Source organism: Pantherophis guttatus, chromosome 15 (assembly GCF_059756535.1).
Source record: "Pantherophis guttatus breed Tessera chromosome 15, ASM5975653v1, whole genome shotgun sequence".
Taxonomy (NCBI): Eukaryota; Metazoa; Chordata; class Lepidosauria; order Squamata; family Colubridae; genus Pantherophis; species Pantherophis guttatus.
This window is the reverse complement of record NC_142077.1, coordinates 6,564,908-6,575,900: the sequence shown is the minus strand read 5'-3', so window position 1 is coordinate 6,575,900 and position 10,993 is coordinate 6,564,908. Positions and strand designations below refer to the sequence as shown.

Below are 10,993 nucleotides of genomic sequence, written 5' to 3'. Positions count from 1 at the left end.
TTTTTCTGAAGCTCTGTTTCGGAGGCTTTCAGAGGCAGGAAAAAAAGTTTTTTTCTGAAATGGAGTTTCAGAAGTTTCAGAGGCAGAAAAAAAAAGCAAAAACAAAAACAAAAAACAAGGCACAGAGCTCACAACCAAGGAATCTGTTGGTAAAATTCACCTCTGGAACAGCTGATTGGGGATATTCCGGGAGGCTGATCCACCGGCCAATCAGCTTTTTTCTTATTTTCCTCCCCAAAAACTAAGGTGCATCTTATATTCTGAAAAATACGGTAAATTGAGGGTGGTGGGTGGGAAAATCAAACTAGCCAGTTGAACTTGAGGACTGGCTCTGCAGCTTCCCTGATAGCAAAGATGTGGATTTGGTTTGCCCAGTTTTGACGGAAAGGAAGAGAGAAGTTAACTTCTTGGATCCTTGTTGGGGAATGGTGGTTTGTCTGCAGAGCTGCCTTGCTGGTGGTTGTGTTAAGCCATGATTAGTGAAATGGAAATTGTTAAGACAGCTGCAAAGAAAGCCGTTGTGTGTGGCAGGTTTACCCTGGAGTAAATGCAGAAGTTGAGCGAGTTGGGCACTGCTGTCTCTGCAATCTGGGATTTCAATCTCTGCAGGACTACAGGCTCCATTATCCCCAGACGGGATGATTTTTGAGCCAGTGGGGCGATAATACTCCATTGTGGTCCTTTTGGCCGTCTTTTCTGATGGGCTACAACAACCCCCATCATCCTTGGTGAAAGCAATTGGAGGGGAAGAGGGTGGTAATTCCATCAGCTGTTTCTATGGTGCCTCCCAAGAGCTGTGCCTGGCTTCTATGGTGACTACAATATCCATGCTCTACCCGACACGGACTCCAAACCCATGCAAAACAACCAGGCCTCCCCAGCCTCTGCATGGTGACTACAATACCCATCCTCTGCCCGACACGGACTCCAAACCCATGCAAAACAACCAGGCCTCCCCAGCCTCTGCATGGTGACTACAATACCCATCCTCTGCCCGACACGGACTCCAAACCCATGCAAAACAACCAGGCCTCCCCAGCCTCTGCATGGTGACTACAATACCCATCCTCTGCCCGACACGGACTCCAAACCCATGCAAAATAACCAGTCTTCCCCAGTCTACATGGTGACTACAATGCCCATGCTCTACCCGACACGGACTTCAAACCCATGCAAAATAACCAGCCCCCCCCAGCCTCTGTATGGGGACTACAATACCCATCCTTTGCCTGACATGGACTCCAAACCCATGCAATACAAGCATGGACCTTGAGCCAGTTTTCTCTGACTTAAGACTACAACTTCCAACGCCTCTGCCCAGTGCTTCTTAACTACACATACCATCATTCACAGCAAGCAATTTTCTTGGGCAGCTCCCTTCAACCTTCACATCCCAGGGGTGGTGTTGGGACTACAACTCCTATCATCCCGAGATCTGCGCCTCAAAAGGGTGTGGGGCTCTTCCCAGACCCATCATCCCCGGTCACGGATCCTTAGCAACCCCTGGCTAAGACACTTGAGCTTGTGGATCATCAGAAAGTTAGGGGTTCGAGTCCCTAGTATACAAGGTCGTCTTTGTGGGCAGGGGGTTGGACTAGATGACCTCCAGGGTCCCTTCCAACTCTTGTGACTGTTAAAACAGTTTTTCCACTTCCCAGCCCGGGTGGGATTACAATTCCCATCCGCGGGAAGAAAAATGACTACAAAACCCATCATCCCTGGGAACTAAAACGACTACAAAGCCCATCATCCCTGGTGCTGCTGCAGCTCCCCTTTTCTGTTAATAAGACTACAATTCCCATCCGCCCTGGCCCTTTTTTTTTTGTTTTTTTTTGGGGGACTACACTTCCTATCATCCCCTCAGGTCGGCCGGACTACATATCCCATCGTCCCCTGGGGCACCGCCTTCCTCTCCCTCCCCCTCCCATCCCGCCTGCAGGGGGCGCCTGTCGGGAGAGCCGCCAACCGCCGCTTAGGATGTGAAGCCCCGCCTTTCGCCCCGCCTCTCCCGAACTCCCTTTCTGGACCAATCCGGAGCAGCCCTCCTCTTTTTTTTTTTTTTTTTGTATGTATCTGGAAAAGCTCCCACCTCTCTTCGAAACGGACTTTTCTCCATCCTGGCCGCTGATTGGCCGCGGCTGCTTATGGAGTGGGAGGAGGAGGAGGAGGAGGACGACGACGACGACGTCACGAGGCGGCTCCTCCTCCTTCCCTCCTCCTCCTCCCTCCTCCCAACCCCGCCTCCTTCGCGCCCCTCCCTCTCGTCCTAGGGACGGACGGCGCGCGAGAGGAGGCACGCGCCGGCCGGGGCCGCGTCCAATCAGGAGGCGCGTTACTGGCAGGTGGAGCGGGCCTGTCTGGGGGGTGGTTGCTGGGTGGTTGTGTGTGAGGGGGAGAAGAGGCGGCGGAGAGGGGAGAAAAGCCGGAGGAGGAGGAGGAGGAGGAGGAAGGAGAAGGCGAAAGGGGGCCAGGAATTAAAACAAAAAAAAATAAGACGGAGGAGGCGAGAGAGAATAAAACCCGAAGGAGAGAAATTGCCGGCTGTTTCCCTCCCCCCCCGCCTTCTTTTCACGCCCCCCCCTCCCTCAAGTGTGTGTGTGTGTGTGTGTGTGGGTCCTTCGCCCCCTTGGCCTGGTGGGCGATCGCGCCTCAAGCAAGAGCAGGCCTGAGTGAGGAGGGGGCGCCTTGGAGCCTCCCCTCCCCCCTCCTCCTCCTCCTCCCTCCCCTCAGCCCTGGCCCCTCCCTCCCTTTAATCACTGACCACGTGACCCCCCCCTCCCACCGCAGCCTCGCCCCCTCCCGCCCCCCTCCCTCCTCCAAAGACCCCCCCCTCCATTAACATGCAAGGGGAAGACCCCACTTCCTAAGCATCTCCCCCCCCAGCTGCAGCAGAGCCCCCCCTCACATCTCTCTCTCTTTCTCTCTCTTCCCCCCCTTCACATCTCTCTCTTTCTTCCCCCCCCATTGACCCCCCCTTCCTGGCTGGGGAGGGGGGCCCCCCCTTTGTAGCCCTTTTAGCCTTTCCACGACCTCCCCCCTCCTCTTCCACCATCAAAATTTCAGGGTACCCATTTTGCCCCCACCCACCCCCACCCATTGATTGGCCCCACCTGCTTGCTTCCCCTATTCTCCTTGCCCCCCCTCTCCTCTTTTTTTTTTTTTTTAGATCTTGCTTGGGATCTCTTTGCCCCCCTCCATCCCACCCACCCCCACCCCCAGAGAAACCCCTACTGATGGTGTGAATCGGGAGGAGAAAGGTAAGTAATTTAAAAAGAAAAGGGGGGGGTGCGTTTGGCTTGATGGCTTTTGTTTAAAAGGCTCCTCTTTTTAATGTAGGAAAGGATGAGAAAAAAGGAGGAGTGGGGGTGAAAAAAAAAGGTTTTTGTTTGTGTGCACAGAGAGGCCCTGGTTATATTTAGAGCTTATTTATACATTTAAAAAACAAAAAAAAAGAGTGTATGACACTAAAAAACGTTTTCGCCTTCGAAATGTCGTAGAGAGAGGCGGTTGCGGCTGTAACCCTACTACAGATTTTTAGATTTGGGGGTGCTTTTTTTTGTTTCCCCTTCTTGCTTGCCCCCCCCCCTCTGTACAGCCTCTGTAGGACTCGTGTTTCCCTCTCTATTAAGCATCAGAGGTTTCTTTCAAAATGGGAATCCATGTGGATGAACATGGAAAAAAGAGGTCGATATTGCTGTGAAAGGTTTACATTTTGCCAAATGTGAGGTTTTGTGACTGTGAAGGAAAGATAAATAAACAATATCCTTTTGAGTGCATCTTTGGAAGAGGGGAGACCTCAGAGGGGAAAAAAATACTTGTCTTAAGTAAAGTATGGGGCATCTCTAAGTTATTTTCTTTCTCCTTTCCTTTAAAAAAAAAAAAGTTCATAATCTTGTTTAATAATCCCGAGTGGTGGAAGAAAAAAAAGAAACCTACTTACGAATTGTGGTGAGGGAAGGGTTTTTAACCTGTGCCCTATTTGGAAATTGTCTGCATATACAAACTCTGGTTGCATTAAGGGAAACACGTTTTATCGTGGTAAAGATGTTTTATTTATTTTTTAAAAAAACATACTCTCTTAACCAGGATATCATTGCATGCCTGTTAAATTTATGTATCCGAATTGCATTGCTCCTGTCTTCATTGGGCTTCCTCTTTTTAAAGATACTTTTTTGGGAGTGGGTGGGAAAAAAAGAGGTCAGAAAAAGTGCAGAGTTTCAGCTTCTAAAAAGTTGGCTATAAAAAACAAAAACAAAAAGTGATTCATCCATTCATTGAAGCATGTGGTTGAGTTTATTTTCGAACACCAGCTTGGTTTTGGTTTTAATTTTACTGACTGGCTTAAGCCTGTGAACAGCTCTATCCCTTGACATTATATAAGGATGGCAATTTTACAAAGTGTTTGGCTCTATTTCTGATCTATTTCGCTGGTGCCAGAATTATTTTCAACATGATATAAATATTGAGCTTCTGTTTTTAAAAATGTATGTCAGGACTTAGCATGATTTTTTTTTTATATACTTCTAATAATAACAAATAAAGCAAACCGACCTTGAAATGAGCTGTGTACCATAACAAGAAATATTTGTTCAGCTAGTGTGAGTGTGACTGAATTGTAGGATTACAGTCTAATGCTACCTGTGCTGTAACACTTAATTTCAGCTGCTAAGGCAGGTGCTAAATATATTTCATTTCATTCATTCTGATGTGTTTGATGTGCTTTTGTATTCTTAAACTGTGCTAAGGCATACAAAATGTGTTAAAATGTTTCACTGTATTTTTAAACTGTTTTTCACAAATACAAGGTGGTAGAAGGATGCAGGAGAAACAAGGGGAGGGAGTTTTTAATATATGAATTTTTTTTGTTTTGTTTTGTGTCTAAAGTTTGTCTGATAATTTATTTGCCACATTTTTTATATTGACGTTCTGATTTGGAAGAGCTGCCATGCTAAATTTGTTGGTTGCTGAGGAGTGGGGGGAAAAAAGAGACACCCCTTGTCGTGCCTTATTGTTTGTTCACTCATGACTGGCCCATACTTGTCCTGCTTTTTACATAGCTCCAAAACAATTATTCAGGTGAGAGGTACGGGGGAAAAAATCACAAAAGACTCTTCCCTTTTTTTTCATTGATCTGACTACTTCTCTTTCGAAGTATGACTTTATTTCAGACGTAAGAGTGTACAGGTAACCCTGTTGTTAAGTGAGTTTTGCTCCATTTTATGACCTTTCTCGCCACAGTTGTTAAGTGAACCATTTGGCCGTTAAGCGAATCTGGCTTCCCCCCCCCATTGTCAGCAGCCAGGCGGGAAGTGATCACATGACCCCAGGACAGTGCAGCCATCTGAAATACAGGCCAATGGCCAAGCACCTACCTTTGGATCATCTGACCACGGGGATGCTGCCGGGATTTGTAAGTGTGAAAAACAGGCCAAAGTCACTTTTGTCGGTGCTGTTGTAACTTCGAACGGTCGCTTAAGTGGACTGTTGTAAGTGGAGGAGTCCCTGTAGTAACTTTTACGCTTCCAGAGATGAAGTACTGTCTCTTCGCCCTAGCTTTACAGCCCCAAATATTTTTATTTTGATAAGGGATGGTAAGCTACTGGCCATGTGTGAGGAGGCAGCAATATAAATTTTCTAAAATAAATAAATAAATTAAATAAATACCTGTTTTGCAGAATATAGCCAAGGTGTCTCTGAGGCTAGGTAGTGGAGAGAAGGTGCTCTGTTAGTAAACCACTCTCTTCCCCCCCACCCCTCAAACTGGGGTCCTCAGACATTCTAGATTAACTATTCTCTTAAATCCAGACTTGCCTGGACTTTTGTAGGACAATATATTTGTAGGTTAGTGCACAGCCTTGCTTTAGATGAACGGATAATCAGGTCAGACTATCGGGCAATATCCTGTTTTTGCCAGAAATTGGCACATGCTGAAATTGATTGCTCTATTTATTTATTTTTGTAGCCTGTTTTAACTTTGCCAGGGGCTCCCTCTTTCCCACAAGAGCTTATCTAGTTCAATTTTATGGGTGAAGAAGGGAGAATAAGGGACTCGGGTGACTTTTTAAAGAGCATTCTTGTTGAATCCGGGACCTGTAAATCCCAAAGCCACATTTTATAATCCCGTAGTCATAACAATCTTTGCACTCCCTTGAAATTAATGGTTTTCTATAATTTTCCAAACTTGTACCCGATCAGACAATGCCCTGCAAATCCTGATATGTTAATATATCTGATGTTGTCAGGATTAGTGTACAGATTTAGGGGATGTGTATGCTTTGCTGTGTTCCTATGATGACACTAACCCTATTAAGTTAGGTTAAGCAAGATCACCCAGCATCTCCCTGGCTGGGGCTCCCATCCCTTTTAATTTTGATTTGATATCTAGTCTTAAAACATTTACCAAGAACAGAGATGATACTCTCTTCAGTTTTATGCGGTCTTCTAGCATGATGGCCTGTGAATGCATGATAAACTTATGGGGTCCACAATTTAACCTTGAGCCGCAGATATTCTCAGGAAGAAACTTGTTACAAAAGAATACCCTGTACTTAAGGCCTTTGTAGTTACGTTGCTGTTGAATATTCCTGAGTGAGTGTTCTTGGTTAAGAAAATATAAGAAGTACCCTGCTGGGACAGATTAAAACCCTTAACTAGCTTGCCTACCTGGCAATAGGGAGTTCATTCTCATTACATCTGGAGGCCACCCTACAGAATTTATGTTAAGCAGTTCCACGGGATATATAGGCTGTGGCCTGAAGGGCCCTGCTTTCCATTACAACTTTCCAGGATGAAAACGGCTGTTTTCCCACTTCGCTTTTGTGGCTCCTTATGTTTTCTTATCTTCCAAGCATTCCTGGCTTCTCTTCAAATACCACGTTGTTGTAGCCTTTGGCAACGTATGGCAAATATTAACTTTATCTCCTTCTAATGAAATTCCATCTACGCTTTGCTGGTAGCCAGATTCCTTTGGCTTTCAAGTTCATAACCCATTTTTTGGTCTAATGTTGCACCTCTCTCTCTCTCTCTCTCTCTCTCTCTCCTTCTTTATGGCTTGTTTCTTGGTTAGGCTGTATTTTGCAAGGCTTGCTCCTGCACATATGCTGTCCCAACAGTAGAGCAGGAGAGAATTATATTGGACTGTGTACAGATGTGTTTGAGTTTTCCCTGGAATTTGTATTCTGGTTGGTGGGGGGTGTAATAGAGTGGGGATTGGTGGGGGGTGTAATAGCAACAGAGATGATTATAGAGGACTGGAGGTTAAAATATATGAAGAACGGTTGCAGGAACTGGGTATGTCTAGTCCAGGGGCCTGCAACCTTAAATACTCAAAGAGCCATTTGGACCCATTTCCCACAAAAAAGAAAACACCGGGAGTCACAAAACCTGGGTGGGCGTGGCCAACTCAATGTCACTCACTTCCACTAGTCACGCCTACCCAGCCGGTCATTAGGGCAGAGAACCAGTTGTTAAAAAACACCGGGAACCGCAAAATCCTTTTGACATATTTCTCTCTCCCTCCCTCTCTCTCCCCCTCTCTCTGTATCTCTCTATGTCTCTCTCTCTCTCTCTCCGCCCCTCTCTGTATCTCTCTCTCTGCCCTGGCCACTTCTCCATCCCTTACCTTCTCAGGCCAGGCGAAGAGTGACTGGGAGGGGAGGGCGAGAGGCGGGGCCAGCCAGTGGTGGCATTACCTGATAGGGAGTCACAGCAGAGGGCCCAAAGAGCCGCATGTGGCTCCGGAGCAACAAGTTGCTGACCCCTGGTCTAGTCTGATGAAAAGAAGGACTAGGGGAGACATGATAGCAGTCTTCCGATATCTCAGGGGCTGCCACAAAGAAGAGGGAGTCAAGCTATTCTCCAAAGCACCTGAGGGCAGGACAAAAGAAGCAAGGGGTGGAAACTAATCAAGGAAAGAAGCAACTTAGAACCAAGGAGAAATTCCCACAATTAATCAGTGAAACAACTTGCCTCCAGAAGTTGTAAACACTGGAAGTTTTTCAGAAGAGATTGGCTAACCATTTGTCTGAAGTGGTGTAGGGTATCCTGTCTAAGCAGGGAGTTGGACTAGAAGACCTCCAAGGTCTCGTCTCTCCTCTCCTCTCTCCTCTCTTCTCCTCTCCTCTCCTCTCCTCTCCCCAGGAGCACTCTGCAGGCCTCCCAAACCCTCTGCGCAACCTGTTTTTGTGAAAAACGGACCCATTTTTTGCCTCTTAACCAGTGGAACAACTTGCCTCCAGCAGTTGTAAACACTGGAAGTTTTTAAGAAGAGATTGGCTAACCATTTGTCTGACGTGGTGTAAGGTTTCCTGCCTAAGCAGGGGATTGGACTAGAAGACCTCCAAGGTCCCTTCAAACTCTGTTGTTCTGTTCCTATTCCTATTCCTATTCCTATTCCTATTCCTATTCCTATTCCTATTTCTATTCCTATTCCTATTCCTATTCCTATTCCTATTCCTATTCCTATTCCTTTTCCTATTCCTATTCCTTTTCCTATTCCTTTTCCTATTCCTATCCTGAGCAACATTCTCTTCTATTACTATTGTTGTCTCAAGGTCCTTGGAAGAGAGCAACAATTTTAAAGAGTTATCTTGAGGTAAGATGGGTGGTCTATAAATTTTATAGATAAATAAAATAAATAAATGACAATTAAAGCCAATTAATTCATCTCTAGAATTTGGGATAATTTCCCATCACCTCTGCAGGTTCTTCTGAGTGAATGCAGCGTAAATTTTGCGTACTTAACATTAAAGCTGTTGTGCCTGTGTTATATTTTTAAGGACAGACCTTCAGGTCGGAAACAAACTCAACTTGAAAAGAATGACGTATTTGGCACCTAGGTCCCAATTTTTTTTTTTTAAGGAAAAAAAAAATTCCTTAAAAGGAAATATTCAATATTTCACCCAGTAACCTGCTGGGTGAAATATTGGGTTAGAAAGCAAAAGTCACCATGGCCAGCAGCTTGTGCTCGGTGGCTGGAAAAAACAACAACTGGGAAGCATCTCTTGACATTCAGAGGTGGTGTGAAATGAAAATAAATCTTGAGTTTTAAATGATCCTGAATGGAAAAAACAGCAGGGAAAGGAGATGCATTCACTCATGCAACCCAGGCTGACCTGGACTCTGTTTATCTAATTCATCTTGTTCACAGAATATAAATTAGTCTCATCTCATTACGTATGCATAGACCCATTTATGATAATGGGAGCTATTTTTGGGGATAGCCTGGCGTTACTTTGACTTCCTTCAGTCAGATTCCAAACGGGCAGATACAGCATCTAATTACCTGAGACTGCCTGGCCAAAGAAAGAAATTATTCTGATTTTATTTGTATTTATTATTTTTTGCCAAGAGAAATGTTTCAGGGTGGTGAAAACCAATGCCAACCCTGTTTCCCCGAAAATAAAACCCAATTGGAAAATAAGCCCTAGCATGATTTTTTTCAGGATGCTCGTAATATAAGCCCTGCCCCCAAAATAAGCCCCAGTTAAGATTGTCAGCCAGATGGGTGCATTTAGTACCGTATTTCCCCCAAAATAAGACCGAACCAGAAAATAAGCCCAAGCATGATTTTTCAGGATGCTCGTAATATAAGCCTTACCCCCCAAAATAAGCCCCAGTTAAGATTGTCAGCCAGATGGATGCATTTAGTACCGTATTTCCCCCAAAATAAGACCCAATCAGAAATTAAGCCCTAGCATGATTTTTCAGGATGTTCGTAATATAAGCCTTACCCCCCAAAATAAGCCCCAGTTAAGATTGTCAGCCAGATGGATGCATTTAGTACCGTATTTCCCCCAAAATAAGACCCAACCAGAAAATAAGCCCAAGCATGATTTTTCAGGATGTTCGTAATATAAGCCTTACCCCCCAAAATAAGGCCCAGTTAAGATTGTCAGCCAGATGGATGCATTTAGTACCGTATTTCCCCCAAAATAAGACCGAACCAGAAAATAAGCCCTAGCATGATTTTTCAGTATGCTCGTAATATAAACCTTACCCCCCAAAATAAGCCCCTGTTAAGATTGTCAGCCAGATGGGTGCATTTAGTACCGTATTTTCCCCAAAATAAGACCTAACCAGAAAATAAGCCCTAATGCGTCTTTTGGAGCAAAAGTTAATATAAGACCCGGTCTTATTTTCGGGGAAATAAGGTATTGAAAAAGGGCAAGCACTGGGGGTTGAACTATTCGGGCCATATCTGGGGTGGGGGAGCTATTCAAGATCCACGTTTATTTTGGAGCAAGAATTGGAAGTCTGAAAGTCTTCCTTTGCTTTCAGAGCTCAAGAATTTGGAACAACACCTTTTTTTTCACATGTTTTATTGTACTGTGAGTTATAAACAGAGTTTATAGGTCAGTATGTATATTCTCCCCTTATTAGAGAGATTGCCAGGGAGGGCAGACAATTTTTATGTAGGCTTTATCCTCCAACCCGGCTATCATGCGTGCAGTGGCAAAATTCTGTGTTGCTGCAATGTCCAGAAGAAAAAAAATGGTTACAGAATTACAGCTGTCAATTTTGTGGAGATATCTCTTAACAATTTTTGGAAAATTGTATTTACTCAGATACTTATCGGCTCTCCCACTCACGTAAACAAACTAGGGAGTGTCCCTAACTGTTTGAGAACATGTATTTTCCTAACGGGGATGTTATTATCCACTATTAATGTCAGTACTATTTTTTAATCTATTGTAAACGGTGATGTCTTTTGCTGGCCCTATGACCGTAATAAAGTTATATTCTGTGATTGTTCCTGGGTTCTTGGCTCTGATTGTTTGCCGAGATGTCGGACTTGTTAAAAAAAAAGAAGATTCAAAAGTCCAGAACGAAGCTGGAATACAGGCAGTCCTCAGTTTAACGATGACAACTGGGACCAGAATTTCTGTTGTTAAGCGAGGTTAAGTGAGTCACAGCCGATTTTATGACCTTTGTTTGCAATGGTTGTTAAACGAATCTCTGCAGTTGTTAACATGGTCGTTGAGCAAATCCGGCT

At 44.8% G+C, this 10,993-nt stretch overlaps 1 protein-coding gene across 6 annotated transcripts in view; it reads left to right on the top strand.

Annotated features, from left to right (window-relative positions):
- Positions 1 to 3,144: 3,144 nt before the first annotated feature.
- Positions 3,145 to 10,993, top strand: part of RERE (arginine-glutamic acid dipeptide repeats) — a 267,303-nt gene continuing 259,454 nt past the window's right edge. For all 6 annotated transcript variants that reach the window (XM_087878886.1, XM_087878881.1, XM_087878883.1 and 3 more), the window contains exon 1: positions 3,145 to 3,257. The gene's annotated coding sequence lies outside the window, so the exon portion shown is untranslated. The remainder of the gene's footprint in view (positions 3,258 to 10,993) is intronic.